The sequence below is a fragment of the Oncorhynchus nerka genome, linkage group LG4 (genome assembly GCF_034236695.1).
Source record: "Oncorhynchus nerka isolate Pitt River linkage group LG4, Oner_Uvic_2.0, whole genome shotgun sequence".
Taxonomy (NCBI): domain Eukaryota; kingdom Metazoa; phylum Chordata; class Actinopteri; order Salmoniformes; family Salmonidae; genus Oncorhynchus; species Oncorhynchus nerka.
The window spans coordinates 49457303-49471457 of NC_088399.1; the positions used below are offsets into that span (position 1 = coordinate 49457303).

The window sequence follows — 14155 nt, forward strand, 5'->3', positions numbered from 1 at the left end:
TAACACAGTGTCCAAAGAAGGGCCAGAATTATACAGAATGGTGTCGTCTGCGTAGAGGTGGATCAGAGACTCACCAGCAGCAAGAGCGACATCATTGATGTATACAGAGAAGAGAGTCGGTCCAAGAATTGAACCCTGTGGCACCCCCATAGAGACTGCCAGAGGCCCGGACAACAGACCCTCCGATTTGACACACTGAACTCTATCAGAGAAGCAGTTGGTGAACCAGGCGAGACAATCATTTGAGAAACCAAGGCTGTCGAGTCTGTCGAGTCATGAATGATTGTTAGTGAAATCACCAAATTTTTTATGTGAAATTAAAAAATGAAATTAGAAAATGAATGTATTGGCCTCCCGGGTGGCGCAGTGGTTAAGGGTGCTGTACTGCAGCGCCAGCTGCGCCACCAGAGACTCTGGGTTCGCGCCCAGGCTCTGTCGCGACCGGGAGGTCCGTGGGGCGATGCACAATTGGCCTAGCATCGTCCGGGTTAGAGAGGGTTTGGCCAGTAGGGAAATCCTTGTCTCATCGCACACCAGCGACTCCTGTGGCGGGCCGGGCGCAGTGCGCGCTAACCAAGGTTGCCAGGTGCACAGTGTTTCCTCCCGACACATTGGTGCGGCTGGCTTCCGGGTTGGATGGCGCTGTGTTAAGAAGCAGTGCGGCTTGGTTGGGTTGTGTATCGGAGGACGCATGACTTTCAACCTTTGTCTCTCCCGAGCCCGTACGGGAGTTGTAGCGTGAGACAAGATAGTAGCTACTAAAACAATTGGATACCACAAAATTGGGGAGAAAAAGGGGTCAAATTCAAAACACAAAAAAAGAAAGAAAATGAATGTATTATGTATGTACAGTATCAGTCAAAAGTTTGGACACTTACTCATTCAAGGGTTTTTCTTTATTTTTGCTATTTTCTATATTGAAGAAGAGAATTGTAGAATAGTGAAGACATCAAAACTATGTAGTAACCAAAAAAGTGTTAAACAAATCAAAATATATTATATATTTGAGATTCTTCAAAGTAGCCATCCTTTGCCTTGATGACAGATTTGCATACTCTTGGCATTCTCTCAACCAGCTTCCTGAGGTAGTCACCTGGAATGCATTTCAATTAACAGACATGCCTTGTTAAAAGTTCATTTGTGGAATTTATTTTCTTCTTAATGCGTTTGAGCCAATCAGTTTTGTTGTGACAAGGTAGGGGTGGTATACAGAAGATAGCCTTATTTGGTAAAAGACCAAGTCCATATTATGGCATCAACAGCTCAAATCAGCAAAGAGAAATTACAGCCCATCATTACCTTCAGACATGAAGGTCAGTCAATCCGGAAAATGTCAAGAACTTTAAAAGTTTCTTCAAGTGCAGGCGCAAAAACCATCAAGAGCTATGAAGAAACTGGCTCTCATGAGGACCGCCACAGGACAGAAAGACCCATAGTTACCTCTGCTGCAGAGGATAAGTTCATTAGAGTTAACTGCCCCTCAGATTGCAGCCTAAATAAATGTTTCACAGAGTTCAAGTAACAGACACACCTCAACATCAACTGTTCAGAGGAGACTGCGTGAATCAGGCCTTCATGGTTGAAATGCTGCAAAGAAACCACTACTACAGAACACCAATATGAAGAAGAGACTTGCTTGGGCCAAGAAACAATAGCAATGGACATTAGACCAGTGGAAATCTATCCTTTGGTCTGATGAGTCAAAATGTGGATGTTTGGTTTCAACCACCATGTCCTTGTGAGATGCAGAGTAGGTCAACGGATGATCTCTGCATGTGTGGTTCCCACCGTGAAGATGGGAACCACACTGTGATGGTGTGGGGGTGCTTTGCTGGTGACACTGTCAGTGATTTATTTAGAATTCAAGGCACACTTAATCAGCATGGCTACTACACCATTCTGCAGCGATACGCCATCCCATCTGGTTTGCGCTTAGTGGGACTAGCATATGTTTTTCAACAGGATAATGACCCAAAAGACACCTCCAGGCTGTGTAAGGGCTATTTGACTTAGAAGGAGAGTGATGGAGTGCTGCATCAGATGACCTGGCCTCCAAAATCACCTGACCTCAACCCAGTTGAGATGGTTTGGGATGAGTTGGACCACAGGCTGAAGGAAAAGCATCCAACAAGTGCTCAGAATATGTGGGAACTCCTTCAAGACTGTTTGAAAAGAGTGTGCAAAGCTGTCATCAAGGCAAAGGGTGGTTACTTTGAAGAATCTAATATATATTTTGATTTGTTTAACACTTTTTGCTTATTACATGATTCCATATGTGTTATTTCATAGTTTTGATGTCTAAACTATTATTCTACAATGTAGAAAATAGTGAAAAATAAAGAAAAACTCTTAAATGAGTAGGTGTGTCCAAACCTTTGGCTGGTACTGTATGCATTTAGTCAGAATATGACTGACATTCTGTATCAAACAACTAGTGACAACATGCATTTCTCAGTGGATTATGGTAATTTCTCAGAGGAGTATGGGGATTAACAATGGGACTTGCACAGAAGAGTATGGGGATTAACAATGGGACTTTCACAGAAGAGTATGGGGATTCCAATGGGACTTTCACAGAAGAGTAGGGGGAGTTTGACTTGTATTATGACCAATTCAATTAAACGTATTTCTCAGAACAAGGGCATCCATCCATACGGGTGGTGTCTATGGTCCTATACAGCATTACCTGTGTCCTCGGTATCCCAGGCAACAACTTTGTCATTTGGTTAGCTAGAGTCAAGATGAAGTGAACAGTCAACACCATCTGGTTTGTTATCCTGGATGTGGCTGACCTGCTCTGCTGTGTCTCCATCCCTCCATCCCTTTCTCTATTACTGAAATCATACTGAACCACCCCTGGAGAGGCTATGTGCAAGGTGTCTTCACTCTGGTCCTTATCAGTTTGGACCACTTTGCGCTGGTCATCCTGCCTTTCTGGGCCCAGAACCACCGGAGCCTCACCCTGGCCTGGCTGCTGTGTGGTCTGGCCTGGGTCCTGGCCCTGCTCCTCAGCCTCTACGATCTACAGAGGAATAGTATTCCTTGATTATATGAACACGTCACTGTGCACCCATCACCACCTACTAGACAAAACTGAGGGCAACCATCCGGCCATCACAGCTATCAAAGCCACCCACGTCACCAGGCTAGTGCTCGGCTTCCTCATCCCCTTGTTGGTCATCGCTGTCTGCTACCTGCTCAAATCCCAGAGGGCCATCTGGATCATAATGGGTGTTGTGGCTGTGTTCTCTATGTGCTGTCTGCCATATCACATCATAGGGCTGGTGATGCAGTATGGAGGGGAGGCCTCGGGAGACATGGCCCAGGCCCTGGACCCCCTGGCCGTCTCCTCTGGCTCACAGCAACCCTCTTCCCGTGTGTCTTTATGGGTCAGGACTTAAGGAAGAGGGTCAGGGTATCTCTTAGGAAAATATTTGAAAATGTATTCAGCGAGGATGTGACCACATGTTCCTCTGGACAGTCGCAGCGGTCACGGTTCACAAACTCGTCTGAGGCTCAGGTCTGAATCGGAAAGAAGAAAATAAATAACTCCTGTCTCAAAGATACTCAATGTGTAGATGAAAAAAACACGTGTTGGTGTTTTCTGACTTGTTGAGGCACTGAATGTGCATGATTAATGAATGAACAGTAGTTAAGAAATTAGACATTGAGCCAAACAAAGGACGGTTGGACGTTCAGTCCATGCTTGGAATGTTGCCTGCATTGCTTTTAGTTTTAAGCTGTTTGTGTCCTAAAACTCTTATCTCTGTTACACTTACAGTGCCTTCAGAAAGTATTCACACATCTTGAATTGTTCCACATGTTGTTGTGTTACAGCCTGAATTCAAAATGGATTAACTTGATATTGTTTGTCACTGGCCTACACACAATAACACATCATGGTAAAGTGGAATATGTTTTTTGCAACTTTTACAAATGAAAGAACAAAAACAAGAACTGAAATGTCTTGTCAATAAGTATTCAACCCCTATGTTTTGGAAAGCCTAAATAAGTTCAGGAGTAAAAATGTGCTTAAAAGTCACATAGTAAGTTGCATGGACTCACTGTGTGTGCAATAGTGTTTAACATGATTTTTGAATGACTACCTCATCTCTGTACTCCACATATACAATAATCTGTAAGGTCCCTCAGTCGAGCAGTGAATTTCAAACACAGATTCAACCACAAAGACCAGGGAGTTTTTCCAAATGCCTCGCAAAGAAGGGAACCTATTGGTAGAAAATCAGATATTGCATATCCCTTGGAGCATGGTGAAGTTATTAATTACACTTCGAATGAAGTATCAATACATCCAATCACTACAAAGTTACAGGCGTCCTTCCTAACTCAGTTACCGGAGAGGAAGGAAATCGCTCAGGGAACTTCACCATGTGGCCAATGGCGACTTTAAAAGTTTAATGGCTGTGATAGGAGAAAACTGAGGAAGGATCGACAACATTGTTGCTACTCCACAATACTAACCTGCATAACAGTGGGAAAAAAAGGAAGCCTTTACAGAATAAACATATTGCAAAACATGAATTCTGAGAAGAATAATGGGCACAATCCAGGTATGGAAAAATCTTGGAGACTTACCCAGAAAGACTCACAGATGTAATCGCTGCCAAAGGTGCTTCTACAAAGTTTTGACTCAGGGGCGGGAATACTTATGTAAAGGAGATACTTCTGTATTTCATTATCAATAAATTAGCTAAAATGTCTAAAAACATGCATTCACTTTGTCAATATGGGGTATTGTGTGTAGATGGGTGAGAGAGAGAGAGAGAGAGAAATTAATTGAATCCATTTTGAATTCTGGCTGTAACACAACAGAACATAGAATAAGTCAAGGGGCATTAATGCTTTCTCAAGGCACTGTAGATGACCAGCAGGGTCAAATAATAATCACTGTCGTTATAGAGGGTGCAACAGGTCAGCACCTCAGGAGTAAATGACTCTGTAATGCCATACTCCGTAATGTTATACTGTACCATCTCCCAATCTTGTACTTTCGGTCCAATCATTTCTATTTTGATCAGAAGCTGTCTCCTTGGCCATTGATAATGTATGATTGTACACTTCTCAAATATGGTCATGGTGATGCTGTAGGATGTAGGATCATGGTGATGCTGTAGGATGTAGGATCATGGTGATGCTGAGGGATGTAGGATCATGGTGATGCTGTAGGATGTAGGATCATGGTGATGCTGTAGGATGTAGGATCATGGTGATGCTGTAGGATGTAGGATCATGGTGATGCTGAGGGATGTAGGATCATGGTGATGCTGTGGGATGTAGGATCATGGTGATGCTGTAGGATGTAGGATCATGGTGATGCTGTAGGATGTAGGATCATGGCGATGCGGTAGGATGTAGGATCATGGTGATGCTGTAGGATGTTTTTTTTTGGACATTTCTTTGTTCATCACATCAAACTGAAAAGAAGATGAAGCTAACAGCACTCCCTTTCACAGCTCGTCTTAACACCAAGACATAAGCAGACACCCTAAAACACATCGACATAGTGTCAATTCAAAGCACAATGCTAATGTTTTGTTAAACTGATGACTGAAAGACCAACTTCTCCCCTCAGATAAAGGAACTACGCCTGCAGTGTAACCTGGCCGGAACACATCTCTCAGAAACCTCTGAAACTGTCCACATGCATTTAAAAAAAAACTCAAATGAGTTCTGAGTTCTTTACATTTCACATGCCTCAGAAGAGATGCTTTCCCCTCTCTTTTAATGTTGCAGATAAATTATGTTAAACATGATGAAATTCTATCTATATTTAAGCCCGGAAATTGGGACATTAACACATTTCTATGGTTTCTCTGAACTTTCCATACTTTTCTTTCTTGAAAAAAAAAAACCATACCATATTCTGTCAATCTTCATCATGTTTCCTCCCGATCACGTTGTATATTCCTCCGACACAAAAATCAAATAATTACCCCACCAGTCACCACGACTGTCACTCTGATGTACAGTCAAGTCTTCACATACTCCCCTGCACTTATTTAACTGCACAACAGATGGTCGCCTCAAAACTACGACACGAGTGTTAATGACAAAGTCTGTACAGCATGGCTCTGCAACTAATCATTCGGCGACATCCCATCCATTTGACTTTCTGCCATACCGTCTCCCTCGCAAGAAGTAAACTTCACTTCAGTTACAGTATTTCCCCTCAATCTATAGTCGTAATGTCATCATCTGAAATGGAGAAGCTAGTCCTAGTTAACCCTACATCATTAGTCTGAGTACCAGTCTTTTTTTTAGCTAATAATCCACTCCTTGTCACTCCCGTCATTTGCCAAAGATTGTCTTTGGCAAATGACAGGAGTTGCAATGAGTGGAATGTAGTATCTGAACAAGAGATGGCAGCCAGGCTAATCTACATGTCATGACCTCAGTCAGATGGCTTAGAATGATGTAGATTCTAGAATGTAGATTCGAGTAGTCATTGACTGGGTATCTTGAAGGCCTGTTGGGACATCTTGGCCCTCCTGATGTGTTTCTCTTCGAAATGCTCCAGCTGCTGGTTCCGAAGCTTCAGCCTCCTGAGCCACTCGTCCCGCAGCCTGTTGGAAGGGTGATGAACATGACCATTTTTAATTCATGGAGAATCAATCTGATAAAATATTTGACAGTGTGATACATGGAGGACTTGCAATGACAGCATAAACATGTCTGTAGAATACAACACCGAAACCTATCATGGCTCTATGAAGTGCATATTCTTATCACCATGGCTAATGTTTACACCTCTCTTTTGGATTCAAATGTGTTTTTCTCTGCCTTTTTAATGTCCTGCGGCAGTGATCCTTTAACACGAAGATGACTTCAGTAACTAACACATTGATTTGCTAATTAACACCGTGTCATCTCCACTGCCCTCCCTGTCACTCACATAAACAAGATGCTACTCTGACACATGATCCTATTCAAACCTACAACGTGTCCATCAACATCAACCAGCCTCCCGGCTGCCCACATGACACAGACTCCACATTTCACAATCACCCGTCGAAAACAATGCTGATCATATCTCTAGTGATCTGACAGGGGGTTCAAATATGATTTGAAATCATCTCAACTACTTCATGGACCACCTATAGAGCCATTTTCTGTTTACCGTCAAATGTCATGCTCATCCCAACATCTAAAAGCTCTGTAGCAGGACGCTAATGTTGGGACCTTGACAATGGACCCTCACAGTGAGTGAGTGATGATCAAGAGAACAAACCAGATTGTTGGCTATAACTATGTTCAACAAGTACATTAACCTTCTGGCTTTATTTAACTCTGTTTGAGATATTGTACCTCGCCTCTCTGCCTTGCTAGCGGCGATCTGCGATGTTGTAGACGATAACCATCTGATTGCGCGTTTGTCATCGCACAAGCTGCATTGGAAGTTGCATGTGATCCTATCCACTGCTAGGTAAATAAAGAGGTTTCTGATGACAAACTGTGCGTGCAACTTCTCATGGCGTGGCTGAGAAATGGGTCTATAGAACGGTCCCAAAACGACAAACTTGGCACACCTGACTCTCCAGGTAGGCTATAGCAAATGCTCAAAGTATTTGAGAGATTTCAAATAGTAGATGAACCCAGGTCTGAACACAATTCACCAGTGACTCAGCATTAGGCCTAATGCTGGTAGTGGAGTAATGAGACAGTATTTCTTAACCTCTCTACCTTTCTTTCACTCATCCCTCTCTCCCTCCCTCCATCCACCCCTCCCTGGCAGCAATTACCTTTGCAGTCAGTTATTTCATTGTGTAACGAAGGGGATTTGTGGATCACACAGATACACATATTAATACAGGGAGGATCAGCCTCAAGGCCCATTGTGTCGTTCTGTGTGTGAACAATCTATACATTCATTACAGGCGGTGGAGGGTTCGGGCTGCTTTAGAGGGCCCCTCCCATCTGTTCCAAAGGAAACAAATTCTGCTCACATTGATTAGTCACAGGACCAAAGAGGAAGGATTAGGGTGCATTTGCAACAATACGTTCTTAATCCCTACTGACCTGACTGCAGCGGCAGAGCACAGCATACTGCCCGACGGCCTGTCTCTCTGCCTGCCTGCCTACCTTGCTGCCTGCACATCTTCCTGCTTGTTTGCCTGCCAGTCTGTAGCTAGGCTCTGTAGTCTACCCGCCTCAGCCTGCAATCGATTAGAACTCATTTGCATGTCAGTTATGCTTCATTGGCGCAAGGCGTGTTGTCTTGGTTACTGTCGGTTAAGTTCTGAGCAGCATGTCAAGAACAGATGCTCATTGTGAGGAGATTGGTTCCGATATAAGACTAGTTACTGTCCTGTGCAGAATTGAGTTATAGGCGACCAAACCGACAGGCTGTGTTGCAGTAAAGAAACACTGTGGAAAAGACAGAAACATTTAATTTTTCCTCTGGAGATGGAGGGATGGGGGGGTGGGACCAAAGCCAATTACTCAATGAGACCTAGTGTAAGTAGCTTATGGTTGTGCATGGGGACAGAATTCCAATGGTAATTACTGTCTATAAAGTAGACTTTATTAAGACAAGAAAAATGGTATTTTCCTGTTCCTGAGGTATTCTTCATAACAGTGATGGTCTATAGTTGATAAGGCAATGTGGCTATTGACAGAGATACTTACTTTGATAAGGCACTGCTCTTCATTCTGGATTCCTCACTCCCCATTATATCGCTGTGACGTTCGATTTTCTCCTCCCAGTATTTCTTTAGCTTGTGTTTATCATGGATCCGAGCCAAGCTCATTTTCTGAAAGAAAGTAAGGAGGGAAGATGTAATTTCAATTCAGGAGAACATTTTAGGCTCATAGCACATATTATACTAACTCAGGCAAATGTTTATTGTTACAATTTTAATATCAGAATTGATATCTGTTTTAGTACAGCGAGTGTGTTCAAAATATTACCACTGTGCACTACCTGGTCTCTATTGATTTTATTACTCCTTAAAGGTGCCCCTGCTCCCACACGGTGAGTGTAGGCACATGCTCACCAAATAATTCATGAGGTACAAACAAACACAAACATCGCTGGGAATTGAGAAACACATGACACAGAAACACTTCACAGCTCATAAACACAGAAGAACAGGAGAGACTTACTGCCAAGATTGGATCAGTGTCCTTTCCCTGTGTCTGTCTGATGATGAGGGTCTGCGGTGCTGCTATCAGTCTGAAACAGTAGTCGTCCAGAGGTGTTCAGTCTGTCCAAAAATGCACCTCAGTGGCAGGATGCATGTTGGACACTCAATCACTCATACACACGCCATCTCTCTCTCTCTCTCTCTCTCTCTCTCTCTCTCTCTCTCCCTCTCTCTCTCTCTCTCTCTCTCTCTCTCTCTCTCTCTCTCTCTCCCATTCGCATTCCCATGGCTGTCTGTGTATTTCTGAAACAATGACACTGGTCAGCCCCCCTGTTCCGTTCCACTCTGCCAGCGTCGGGACACATTGCTAACAGAGGCAAAAGTGAATTCCACAATTCCCACTCAGACAGTGGGTGTTATGCTTCACACACTCACAGTATGGTCCATCCGATGACACTGGGCTTAATACATACCCAGCCCAGCGCCATAGGACAAGCAGGTGCTTAACCAGGGCTTAGCTAGCCTCCACACCCCCAATGGCCTGAAGAGACGAAGGACAGAGGGACAGCTAATACCCAGGACTGCTGGGGCATGATTAGACATTTTAACTGCAAAAATATTAAATGCACACATCCAGAAACACCTGATTAATATGGCTGGGGCAGTATTGAGTAGCTTGGATGAATAAGGTGCCCAGAGGTGCCCAGAGTAAACTGCCTGCTACTCAGTCCCAGTTGCTAATATATGCATATGATTAGTATATTTGGATAGAAAACACTCTGAGTTTCTAAAACTGTTTGAATGATGTCTGTGAGTAATAACAGAACTCATATGGCAGGCAAAAACCTGCCATATAAAAAAAAGAATCCAACCAGGAAGTGGGAAATCTGAGGTTGGTTGTTTTTCAACTCATTCCCTATTGAAGATACAGTGGGATATTGGTAATGTTGCACTCCTTAACTAGTTGCTCCTACCCTCTACTTTTTTGAACATTTTGTTAAAAATCGCGCAACATTTCAGCGCCCTGCTACTCATGCCAGGAATATAGTACGTTCATATGGTTAGAATGTGTGTATAGGAAACCCTCGGACGTTTTTAAAACTGGTTAAATCACGACTGTGGCTATTACATAACGTGCGTTACATCGGAATGCGCAGGAAAACCTGATCACAGAAAATGGAAATAAATATCCTTGCGCCACTTCCAGCAATTGTTAACAGTGAGCCGAATTAGATAAGACCGAGCATTCAACTCCCACAGCATCCCCATGTAGTCGAGTATCTTGTGAATTTAATCCTCTTTGATTCTTGGTTGAACCGAAAGAGGGGCACGACGTACCTCCGGTCTCCGCCCAGATCATTCCGGAAGAGCTCTCTCCTGAAATTTTTTCCAAGACGACAGCTAATGATATGTACATCGCCTACGGATGAATTTGATCGCTTATTAACGTTTAGTAATACCTAAAGTAGCATTACAAACGTATTTCGAAGTGTTTTGTGAAAGTTTATTGTCTACTTTTTGAATTTTAAAAAATGACGTTACGTTGTGAAATCGCTGTTTTTTTCGTTTATCACACAGTCTACATATAACGATATCTTGGCTTTATATGGCCCGATTTAATCGAAATAAAGACCCAATAGTGTTTATGGGACATCTAGGAGTGCCAACAAAGAAGATGGTGAAAGGTAATGACTGTTTTCTATTTTATTGTGCGGTTTGTGTAACGCCGAAATGCTAATTATTTTGTTTACGTCCCCTGCTGTGCTTTTCTGTTGTAGTGTATTGGTGCATGCTATCAGATAATAGCTTCTCATGCTGTCGCCGAAAAGCATTTTAAAAATCTGACTTGTTGCCTGGATTCACAACGAGTGTAGCTTTAATTTGATACCCTGCATGTGTATTTTAATGAACTTTTGAGTTTTAACTAATACTATTAGCATTTAGCGTAGCACATTTGCATTTCCAGAGCTCTAGTTGGGACGCAAGCGTCCCAGGTAGAGGTAAGAGGTTAAGGCTTTCACTAGATGTCAACAGTCTCTAGAACCTTGTTTGAGGCTTCTACTGTGAAGTGGGGGTGAATGAGAGGGGAATGAGTCAGATGCTCGACCTCGCGTTCCATTGCTTTTCTACAGACAAAGAAATTCTCCGGTTGGAACATTATTCAAGATTTATGTTAAAAACATCCTAAAGATTGATTCTATACATCGTTTGACATGTTTCTACGAACTGTAACAGAACCTTTTGACATTTCGTCTATAACTAGTGACTGCGCTTCGTGAGTTTTGATTTGTTTACCAAACGCGCTAACAAAAGAAGCTATTTGGACATAAATGATGGACATTATCGAACGAAACAAAGATTTATTGTGGAACTGGGATTCCTGGGAGTGCATTCTGATGAAGATCATCAAAGGTAAGTGAATATTTATAATGTTATTTCTGACTTCTGTTGATGGCAGAATATGGTTGATATCTGTTTGGGTTGTTTCGGCTCTGAGCTCCATACTCAGATTATTGCATGGTTTGCTTTTTCCGTAAAGATTTTTTGAAACCTGACACAGTGGTTGCATTAACTTCTTGCGACGAGCCATCCCGGATCCGGGATCGTGAATACAGCCTCAAGCTCATTACCATAACGCAACGTTAACTATTCATGAAAATCGCAAATGAAATGAAATCAATATGCTAGCTCTCAAGTTTAGCCTTTTGTTAACAACACTGTCATCTCAGATTTTCAAAAATATGCTTCTCAACCATAGCAAAACTAGCATTTAGCGTTAGCATTTAGCATTAGCATTTAGCATTAGCATTAGCAGGCATCATTTTCACAAAAACCTGAAAAACATTCAAATAAATCATTTACCTTCGAAGAACTTCGGATGTTTTCAATGAGGAGACTCTCAGTTAGATAGCAAATGTTCAGTTTTCCTGAAAGATTATTTGTGCAGGAGAAATCGGTCCATTTTCTGCGTCATGTTTGGCTACCAAAAAACCCCGAAAATTCAGTTATAAAAACGCAGAACTTTTTCCAAAATAACTCCATAATATCGACTGAAACATGGCAAACGTTGTTTAGAATCAATCCTCAAGGTGTTTTTCTACATATCTCTTCAATGATGTATCGTTCCTGGAAGTGTGCTTCTCCCTCTGAATCGCATGGTAAAATGATTGCAGCTGAGAATTACGCACCAACTTAGACAAAGGACACCGGGCGGACCCCTGGCAAATGTAGTCTCTTATGGCCAATCTTCCAATGATATGCCTACAAATACGTCACAATGCTGCAGACATCTTGGACGAACGGCAGAGAGCATAAGCTCGTTCACGGCACATTCACAGCCATATAAGGAGACGATAGTAAAACAGAGCCTCAAAAATTCTGCTCATTTCCTGTTTGAGGTTTCATCTTGGTTTCGCCTGTAGCATGAGTTCTGTGGCACTCACAGAAAATATATTTGCAGTTTTGAAAACGTCAGTGTTTTCTTTCCAAAGCTGCCAATTATATGCATAGTCGAGCATCTTTTCGTGACAAAATATTGCACTTAAAACGGGAACGTTTTTTTATCCAATAATTAAATAGCGCCCCCATAGCTTCAACTGGTTAAGGAGAAGTGTATCTAAAGTTCCATGTATAACACTTGTATTTTCATCAACATTTATAATGAATATTTCTGTAAATTGATGTGGCTCTCTGCAAAATCACCGGATGTTTTGGAACTACTGAACATAACGCACCAATGTAAACTCAGATTTTTTAACATTTACATTTACATTTAAGTCATTTAGCAGACGCTCTTATCCAGAGCGACTTACAAATTGGTGCATTCACCTTATGACCTCCAGTGGAACAGTAGTGCATCTAAATCTTTTCAGGGGGAGGGGGGGTGAGAGGGATTACTTTATTTTAAAATATAAATATGAACTTTATCGAACAAAACATACATGTATTGTGTAACATGAAGTCCTATGAGTGTCATCTGATGAAGATCATCAAAGGTTAGTGATTCATTCTATCTCTATTTCTGATTTTTGTGACTCCTCTCTTTGGCTGGAAAAATGGCTGTGTTTTTCTGTGATTTGGCTCTGACGTAACATAATCATTTGTGGTGCTTTCAATGTAAAACCTATTTGAAATCTGACACTGTGGTGGGATTAACGAGAAGTGTATCTTTAAAATGGTGTGAAATACTTGTATGTCTGAGGAATTTTAATTATGAGATTTCTATTGTTTTGAATTTGGCACCCTGCATTTTCACTGGCTGTGCGTTAGCGGGATCTCAGCCATAAAAAGTGTTAACTGGCTCTCTCACCACCACCATCAATGTTATAGTACAGGCTACCCATTCACAGGGATGAGGCTGTCGTGGAAGCCACACAAAGGTTGGTTCTAAAATGTGTAGGCCTGCACTACTGAAATGTCAGTTTGGTGACTGTGCCTGCTCGAAGGGAAAGAAATTGAAAAAGCATGCCTGTCTGCAGTTTTTATGGTGTTCAACACTTCCCATGTAGATGTAATTTAAACTGTCAATCAGTACTTTCTCTGTGACACTGAAATGCCTGACTGAATATGAAGTGACAGAATAACTCACGAACACAATATTAATGAAGATGACCTTGCACTTCTGCAAAGTCAAGATTTGTCATTTTATTACCCGTTAATTTAGTTAAAAAGTGTCTTTCACAGATTGAGAGCTGCATTACTGTTGTTGGGTGAATTTGTCAGTTGTTATGGTTCTTTGAGAAAGGAGTGAGGGAAATACAGTATGTGCATGTTGTTGATGTCTCAGCTTCTGTTTTAATCAAAGATAACCAGCCCAGTATTCCCTCATAATTTCTCATTCAGATTATGTGTAAATCGTAAACAGAGTTGTAAATGTAACCAGGGTTTATAGAATCGGCGGGACATTGTTTGTAACGGCATTCCTCCTCCTCCGAGAAGGATCGGAGGACCAATGCGCAGCGTGGCAAGTGTCCATAACGTTTTATTTTAAGATATAAACTGAACACTATGAAAATACAAAACAATAAACGTGAACAAAACCGAAACAGTAC

General features: G+C 42.0%; 1 long non-coding RNA gene and 1 pseudogene across 1 annotated transcript; one reads left to right on the top strand and one right to left on the bottom strand.

The window, feature by feature from the left end:
* The first annotated feature begins 2495 nt into the window (after nt 1-2495).
* LOC115128753 (C3a anaphylatoxin chemotactic receptor-like) lies at nt 2496-3526 on the top strand (annotated as a pseudogene).
* A 151-nt stretch (nt 3527-3677) lies between these two features.
* Nucleotides 3678-9291, bottom strand: LOC115128960 (uncharacterized). Its single transcript, XR_003863573.2, has 3 exons — nt 9124-9291; nt 8647-8771; nt 3678-6584 (listed from the first exon to the last, which is right to left on the bottom strand). It is a non-coding gene; the product is annotated as an uncharacterized LOC115128960 (long non-coding RNA).
* Between the last annotated feature and the right edge of the window lie 4864 nt (nt 9292-14155).